Consider the following 9,962-nt stretch of genomic DNA (forward strand, 5'->3'; position numbering starts at 1 on the left):
ACCCATATGGCATCCAATAAGAGTTAAAGAAACTCAAATGTCTGAAGATGTTACACATGTCGGCTTTATTAGCTTTGTGAATTGTAACTATTTTCAGTGACAAGCATTGATAAGTAAACCTAAAAACAGTTGGCATATTATTCAGGCCAGGGCTGAATTGTTTTCCTGTTATTCTTGCTTTAGATGTCGGTCATTTCCAAACACATTTCTGTAATTTCCCTTCATGTTAAGGTGAACAATATTCATTTCCTCTGGTGTGATGAAAATATCCTGACATGTAAACAACTACAATAAGAGAATTTAGAAGTCATGAGAGGAGATCGACATGCTGGTGAGAAGGAAATACCCTCCCCGACAAACACCACCATTTGATACTGAGGGTCGCAGGTAAACAAATGCAACACCCTCACACATGCACTTTAATCAACCCGTCATTCCTACCCCACCTGAAGCACTGAAATTGCTTTTCATTCACCAGCTGCGGAGACTGAGAAACTATTTACTAATGTCATTTTTCCGTTTGTTACAATCAGTTTGTGTAGATGGTGAAAAAAACAGGTATAAGGGATGATGCAAAGATATTGCAGCACATCTTCAGGGGTTTTATAGGTCTGACTCCTCCTCCGCTCATATTGTTGGTTTTAGTCCTCATCTCGTATCACTGGAGCACAAACAAAACAGCAGATTGTGCAGTGTTGAATAAATTAAAATGATTTAGTTAATGTGCTACAATGAAAAAAAAATAATGCAACTGTTTTTGGATTCAAATTAATCATTTAGTTAATTTAACACAGTAATTTCATGTTAGCAGGGTAGGACATGAAATAATTATGCTAAAGTAAGTAAATATAATTAAGCAAATGGCAAAAATGGTTGCATTATAAGATATTTTCTAGTGGAAATCCCATTCAAACTTTATAAATGACCCACTAATTCAACTTAGATACCTCATTTTACTTTTAATTAATTCATTTGCAGATTTCATCACTTTTTTCAAGATTTTCCCTCAGAAGGTGTGATGGTTACAAACTCTAGCTTCTGACTGTGAAATATTCAGAAAACTTCTTTTATTTATTTATACCACATTCATGCTCATTGTTTTTCTTCTAAAGATACAATTTAAACATCAAGATAGATATTTTGGTTTCCCTGCACCAAGTGCATCTCTCTTTCTTTTAAATATTAGCCAAGTTGAAAGCCAACCAACACAAAAAACACCTTTTCTTTCCATTGTAAGCACAGTTTATTTGTGTTCTGTTCAACTGGTCACATCTCCGAAATGCAAACATAAAAAAAATGGTTTTGTTGGACTACCGGAAGGTCTGACGCTTGCAGTTTATATATAATGACTTTTGGTTTTCCCACAATGACAGTATGTTTCACGGGTAAATGGTTGTCTGTGTTTCTGTTTGATCATTTAAAAAATAGTAATGCTGTGGGCTCTGCTTCTCCCTCTGTATCCTCCCTAAAAAAGTAGAGATTGCTTTGCTTGTTCAATTTTACATTGTCTTTGTGTAGAAAGTAATAAATTAAGAATTCAAAGAAATATTTCGGCAGGAGTCAGAGTTAAAGCACAGCAAAGAAGGGATCTTTCAAAATAAATTCACTAATAATCTTTAAAATGGTTGTTTTGTTCATTAAAACTATTTTATTAGGAACTTTAGCTGTAAAATTGCTCTGCCAGACTTTGAAGGTCTGTTTGAAGTCCTGAACCTGAAAACTAACCTTTAATAGTTCCTGTTAAAGTCTGTAACTGGAGTGAATCAAGCAGCTTAAGTCATAAGTTCACACTCCCTCCTGTTAAGAAACAGGCTTTCTGTTCTGACACGTCACAGTTTGAGCGAACACACAATGTTTCCCTCTAATCCTGTAAAATATTAAAGATTTCAGTTGTCTGAAATACTGTGGGATTGTTCACTGAAAAATTGATATACGTTTTTATTCACTCTGTTGCACCCTTCACCCTCTGCTGCTTTCTACAAATAGGAACCATCACTGTTTAAAACTTTTTTTTATTTTTTTTTATCCCCATCCACAGCATGAGGAAACGGTCTGTTCTTTTCCTTGGCTTAAAAAGATGACAACCTCTGCTCAGCTTATGTCAAAAATCCAGGGTACATCCTCAGCAGCTCCCATATAACAGACTGACACATGAAAACAGCTCTTCTGAAAAGCATTTACAGTAATGCTGCATGTCAGAGATAGAGGGAAAAAAACGGAATTTTACAGCTCTAATATAGAAAAAAAATGCAAATGATCTATAGTGAAAGTAAGGGTTGGGAAAACTGCAGTAAGCTACGTTTAAGTTTGAAGATGGCAGAAAATAAATCCAAACATTTGAAGGTAATATCACCTCATAGGTTTCTTCCAGTTTTTGTTTGTTCATCTGCTCTGACCTTCATTCAAAATGAGATAGAATAAACAATCTAACATTCTAGATTCATTATACATGCATATAAATGCATACCAAATTAAATGCAATCTATTCAGTTTAGTTTATTTACATAGCAGTCGCTTCACAGCACGTCGTCTTTAGAGTTAGGGTATTTACAAAGGATAAGTGAATCCAGTTATATGGATTCCAAATCATCCATTCCAAATTGATCCTGGTCAATTTAAAAGCAGCTATGTTCAGCTAACTATTCGGCCTGATTTAAAAACAAAGTGTGAGGAAACCCAGCAAATCAAGTAATTGATTTTCAGTATTCTTTATGACCATGTAGCAATTGCATTTTTAACTTTGCAGTAATCTCTCTTATTAAGCATCTTTTTAGTAATATCCATCCAGCCATCCATTATCTGACACGCTTGTCCCAATTGGGGTCGCAAGGGGTGCTGGTGCCTTTCTCCAGCTGTCAATCAGCGAGAGGCGGGTTACACCCTGGACAGGTTTCCAGTCCATCGCAGGGCAACACAGAGACAAACAGGACAAACAACCATTCACACACTCACACCTAAGGAGAATTTAGAGAAGCCAATTAACCTAACAGTCATGTTTTTGGACTGTGGGAGTAATAGTGCAAAGAAAAAAACCCCTCTAGCGGTATATGACCTCCTGAAGAACCAGAACGAGAGTAGGTGTGAATGACCATCTGCCATGACAGACTGATTATTTGAGAAGACATCATACTAAATACAAGTACACAGAAACACTGATCCTGGACTATTTTCATTGTTAAACAAAAGTATATAGGTAATGGCAGTGATACGCTTTTTTAGTGGCCTTATCTAGAAGGGAAACACAGCTATGAACTCTAATCCATTACACACGTTTACAGGCTAAAGTGAGCAGTTACAGTAAGAAACTATAGAACTAAGCAATTGTGCCAATGGCTAGAAGAGAGACAGAGTTAACCTCTGAAAGGTTCGACCAAGTGGATTATTGTAGGAACAGGAAGCTGTAGTTAAGCTGATGCTGCCATTCAGGAATATATCAACTAAAGAAACACCAGGCTTTATGTAGCTACCATGAAGAAGAAAGCTAAGAAAGAAGGAACAACAAGTTAAAAATGTGAATTACAGCAATTTAAATACATTTTATAGTAGTAGGAGAAAGTAGCTGAGTGAGCAAAAGGGGTTGCTGTGTCCTCCAGCAGCCTAAGCCTATAGCAGCATAGCTACAGATACAGTTCTGGATATCCTGCAGTTGTGCAGTGCTGGACTTATAACCTATCCTGGGGTCCCTTTGGAGGTATTTTGCATTGCTTCCTCTAAATTGCTCTTAGGTTTAACAGTGTGCATGCATAGTGGTAATTCCTAGGCAAAGCAAGGTTTCCTAGAGCAGAGTGCATCACTCTTAACATATCACACACAGCAGGATTAATTCCCCAAAATCTGGACCAAAATACCCAAATATCTGGATACCTCAGAAAGGGAAGATTTGGGCAGAAATGGGCATGGTTATCTTAATGCTGCAATATTTACTGAGTTACAGTAAAAAAACAGAGAATAGAAGTGGCCAAAACGTTTCAGCAACAATGTCCTTAAAAATGTGTTTACTTATGATGTCTCTTTGGTAAACAGAATCATTAGGAATAATGCTACCAATTCTTTCAAAGATTGTGTGTATAGAGAGTGATATATGTGGAAAAGGCCATCATTCTCACCATGTATATACAATGGATGACTCATTGTACCGTTGCATCATGAAGTCCTTTAATAGCAGATTTTCAGGTAGAATAGCAGATTTTAAAAAGTGTCATTTAGAATTCCAAAAACTACAAATATTTGCTGTATCTATTCCTGAGGAAAAATCAAGGGGTTAGATATTAATTATCCTTAATGTCATTGATTTCTGACATTATTTTACTCAATAAGGTTTTATTTTACGCGGATTTGCATTTTCACTGTGAACTATATTGACCACATACCATTTGCTCTAAAAAAGGTAATGGCTTGACCTCATTTCAAACTCTTCAGTATAAACCTTGGATCTCGAACAAAAAAAATCATGGCAAACTGTGATTTCAGGCATAATTACAATAATTATGGTTTCAACTATTTTCAATTCCTTCTGTTTTTTAACATAGTAGCTTAGTTTAGTTTGGTTTCACAGGTTTAGTCAAGATTTATTGCTGAAATATGTTTGACTTGCAGTTGAATGATTTTAGTTAATGATTTATTATATTTTGAATGGAAGTTGTTGTCAGTGGATTCCATATATGTGCAGAATTAACTGTCCACGCCTGATTTGAGCTCGATTCACACTTTCCCATTTGTAATCTTAACACAACCAGTTGTGTGTGTTTTCAGAGAACAAGACATGACAGTCCAAAGTTATTTGATTAAATTGCATACGCCCCTCTATAGGCATTAAATTGAAAGTTATTGCATAACAAAGTTATTATTTAATGACATTAAAATGCACGAACAGCTGTAAAGAGCACCTATGTCATTTTAACCAAACAGCTTTACTATAAACCTTGTTTTAATCCAATTTACATATTCTGATGTGAAACATGATTACTCTGGACTCAGTGCAGGAGGTGGGAAAGAAAAGGATCCTAACTAAATGAACATCTCTGTTGGATAACGTCTCCCACCCCATGTATGAAGATGTTGCTGAACTGGAGAACTCCTTCAGCGACAGACTGCTGCACCCTAAATGCACCAGGGAGCGTTATCACAGATTCTTCCTCCCTGCAGCTGTAAGATTCTATAACCACCACTGTTCCCATCAATAATTTGTTACATTCATGCTGATTTTTCTACAATTTTCTATCATAGTCGTTTAAATAACCTGCTGCTGTTATTTTGCCTCTCTGAAGCTACTGCTATTTTCACATATCCATTACTGTAAAAATGTCCATAGCTGCATATTGGTTATTTATTCTGCAGGAGCAGTTTTTTTAGACTGTTAAAACACTTTACAGTACACGATTTTATTGTTTGTCTTTTAACTGTTCACTATTATGTTATTCTAATAAATTTTTCTAAGATCCATATTTGTGTGACCTTTTTTTCTATTATCTTTTTGCTGCTGCAAACACCAGAATTTCCCCATTGTGGGACAATAAGGGGATTTTCTATTCTATTCTATACTATTCTGAATGGATTGATGGTGACACACCTTAAAAATTTGCATCTTTTAAATTTGAATGTACAATTAGTATTAATCTGCAAGATAAAGACAAAAGCAATCAAAGAACCCAGAAATTTTAGACATTTGAAAACAAAAGGGAAAAAAACTGGCATGATCATTAAAGTAAAGAAATAAACTCACTGAGTGGAGCTTTTTCATTACTACGTCTGCTACCTGTGGTTTAAGCTGGCAGAATTTGCCCCCTGGAGACCGGTAATTACCTCTGTGACAGTAAGTCCATGAAGATTTAAGGAAAGAACTGGATTCAGAAGAGTAAATAAAGGAAGGCTGTTAATCAGTTGACTGTGAAAAATTGGCTTTCTTTTAAATAAACACAAATTAATTGACTGCTTTTGATTAGGTCCCGAATACAAGAGCAGAGAGAGAGAGAGAGAGAGGTCCTAATACAGATATTTATTTTGTTGGCATTTCAATTCCAAATATTAAAAGGAAACTGGGGAGGTGGTTTTAGTCCTGATGACTCCAGGGTGCCTTCCTTTGAGGTTTCTCCTGCAGGAGAGCATATTCCTACCCACTTCGGGATCTGTTGAGGCTCTCTAGAAAGGGGGGTTTCTTGGTTTTCTCCTGCTCCTTGTCCAATCTTGGATGCAACAAAAAAGATGCATACAATAATTAGAAATAAAAATCAGCACAAGCTGTTACTCTCTTTGCCAACCCAATGCAAACAGGACTGTAAACTTTAAATTATTTCGTAAACACAAAACACACCAGCAGAGTTTGAAACGTTCATGTAGTTTTTATTCTCTCAAAGTGATCCAAAGTTCCTGTAGAAAAAAAAAAGAAGATTAGGAAAGGATATGCAAAGAAAGAACATGTATTAAAGTCCAGAAACATTTCCTGTTTAAAGAATGTTTTCAGTCTGAAGAAATGAATGGGCTTATTTTTAAAGGTTTGGTAAGAAACCCTATTCTCTTTACATAGTCATTTATTCACCCTGTCTGATATTAATTTGGACTAAACATATATTACATATATAAAAAGATTATTACAATATTCTAAAAATAAAAATTATTTCAATTCAATTCAGTTTATTAATATAGAGCCAATTCACAACAAATGTCATCACAAGGTACTTTACAGAGACGATTTAACCAGATCATACGGTCAGATTGATTAAAAGTTTTCTATCTAAGGTAAACCAGCTGATTGCATCGTCTCATTAATTCAAAAGCAATCCTTCAAACCAAGCATACTTGTAGTGACAGTGGAGGGGAAAACTTCCCTTTTAGCAGGAAGAAACCTCCAGCAGAACCAGGCTCAGTCTGATTTACAGTTCTGAGTAGGCCGCCTGGGGTTCAAGGAGACAGAAGCAGACATAGAAAAAGAAGCAGCCCTGTCCAGGAAACAGAGTCAGATGAGCTACGAACCAGCTCCCGTGTCAGAAGATGAGAGTACATGCAGTTAGCCACAGTCAGAGAAACAGGACTACACTGAAAAACAGGCCAATCTTGAACATCTTTAAACAAAGGTGTTGATGGCAGCAGCACAGCTGATATTTCCCTCCAGGGTGGTGTCACAGCCAAACAGGAACAGACCAGATGAAGCTACTATGAGAAAAAGCAGAGAGAACATAACTTTACAGATTGAACTAACAAATACAGCAGAGTAGGAGAACAGAGATGGAATGAAGCATGATGAAGAGGGGTCCCTATGTGCTCCAGCAGTCTAAGCCTATAGAAGCATAGCTATAGAGATAACGCAGGATAACCTGAGCCACACTAACTATAATCTTTATCACAAAGGGGTTTAAAAAAGTTTTTAAAAAAAAGTATTAAGCCATGCCATGTTGTCTTCATCTAAAGCTTCATATTTTATGTTAGATCCAGTTCCAACCAAGTAATTTAAGGAAGTATTGCCTTTGATCTCCTCCTTCATTTTAGATGTGATTAATCTATCCCCTTTACAGGGATATGTACACCAGATGTACATGACTTGAAACAGATGACTTGGTCAATTATAGACCTTTATCCAATATTCCTTTCTTATCTATAATTGTTGAGAAAGTCATTGCGAAACAAGTGTGTGACCACTTACACAATAAGAAACATTTTGAAAAAAATAAATAATTTGTTACATTTATTACAATCTTACTTCTTAATAATTTTAGATATCCAGAATTTATATACTATATTTATTCTATGATGTAAACTATTATTATCCTTTACAACTGATACTGATAAGGTTTTTACTTTGTTAAAATCACAGCTCCAAAGCTAATAAAATGATCACTTGTTACTCTATCCCATAAAATTAGGTAAATGTGCATTTAATTAAAACAAATATTGCTCTTAATGAAATGTGTTGGAATTGTTGTGATGAAAATAGGTTGAATTTCATAACTAAGAAGATGTAAAAAGATTAAAAGTTATTTCTCTACTTGGTATATAATGCTAGAATTAGGAGTTGGTTTCTAAAACTTGGTCCAAGGAGTAAAAAAAAAAAAACAGCTTGTCCCACATTTTTTTAAAGTGTAAACATTATCAACGAACATGTTAAACTATGCAGAAACACAATTAAGAGCAGATCAATCAAAGTGGACTTCAATAACGGGAGCCTGTAGCAAAAGCCACCCATTGCAGATCATTTTCCTGACCCATTGCTCACAAAGCTGTTCAGTTAATCCTGTATACCAGGGGTCTTCAACGTTTTCCAGGCCAAGGACCCCCAAACTGATGGTGAGATGGAGCGAAACCCCCTAATAATATGTATATTTGTATGAAATTGCGTTCAAACTGGTCCTAAAGTCACTCTATTACATATGGAGTAATGTAACGAAAATAATTCCTCCCTGAGATTATTAAAGTATTTCTGATTCTGATTCCTTGTTGATGGGACAGATGCTGTGAATGAAACGGTGCCCAGCTTGAAAGAGCTCCTGTGTGTCGCTGAATGTGTGCATTGATCATGGGCGGTTCAAGAGAGGGGCCAACGGGGGCCAGTAGATCATGTCCTGGCCAGTTATGGCCCCTGTAATGAATACATAATACTCAAAGAAATTCTAATGATGATATGCACTGCAACACACATGCTTACTGATAGGTCCTTTGGATCCATTTTTTTTCTTTTAAAAATTCTGTTTTACTAATTATTTAAAAACAATAAGGTGATAGCTTCAGTGGTATTTAGATAGGATCCCAGTTGCTAAAGGTCAAATGCTAAAGTCATTTGCTAAAGGTTTTTTTCGAAAACAAATTGCGCTAATTTTCAGCTCAGTTTACCTGACTTCTAATTCAGATTTTAAAGAAGCGGTAATTTTAACTTAAATTAAGTCAAAAATATGTAAAATCCCTAAATTATGAATGTATATTGACCTAATAAGACATAGAATTTCAATTAAACCTAATTGAATAGAAATTTCACTTCATGCAGCTCTCTTAATATATTTGAATCCCTTGCCGGTTTTTATCTCATGCTTTTCTGTGCCCCCATGAAAACACGCTGGCCCCCTCCTGGCCCCCTGGTACGTTTTATGGAAAGTGAATGTGTGTGATTTAAAAAAAACAAAAACCTCCTTGTATTCATGTCTTTGTATTAAAACTAGAAAGATGTATATTGTCAGATTAGCATAACAAAATACTATGGAGGGAAAAGGTTAGCTCCAAAATCCTGAATATCTCATTTCAGTGGTGTGCGCTAAAAATTGTTAAGTGGTTAGTAGTGAGATTGAACGTTAAAAGAAAACAGATATAAAAAAAAAAAAGGTTTTATTTAGCCAAACATGACTCATACAGGGTATCACAAAAAAACAGCAGTACAAATCCAAAATAGAAAAAAAAAAAATCAAAAACAAAACATTACTATTAACAGATTTTAAAACCTGGCAAAAATAAATCTTACTTTTACAATATCAAACTTTTAACTTGTGTGTGTTTTTTTAGGTTAGAAAATTAGATTGCTAGTGTGTATGCTAGCTATCTAGTTTATGCTAGCTAACTGTAGCCTGAATCAGTGTTCCTTAAACCCAGGTCCTAAAGATGCCCGACATGTTTTAAAAGTGTCCCTTCTTCAACACAACATTCAAATGACTGGGTTTCAGTAACAGGCAGTTAATCAGCCATCATTTGAAATCAGGTATGCTGAAGCAGGGTAGCATCTTAAACTTGCAGGGTAGTAGCCCAGCCATTGAGAACCAGGGTTAAAAAAACAGCAGCTTCAATGAGCACAGCTAAACATCAGGTTCTTTGAAAGTTCATACATTCAAACAATGTTTTTGGTTAACGCCAATCTATTAATAATCAGGAAAATAAATCTAAGAATGTCAGTTTTTCACCTTTATTTTTTCTCCACATTTTCACATTGTTAAAACAAAGGTAATATCAACTGTTTTGTAGGTATTTAAATATCCCATATAATGAAAATT

Source organism: Cyprinodon variegatus, unplaced genomic scaffold (genome assembly GCF_000732505.1).
Source record: "Cyprinodon variegatus isolate N-32 unplaced genomic scaffold, C_variegatus-1.0 Scaffold252, whole genome shotgun sequence".
NCBI lineage: Eukaryota > Metazoa > Chordata > Actinopteri > Cyprinodontiformes > Cyprinodontidae > Cyprinodon > Cyprinodon variegatus.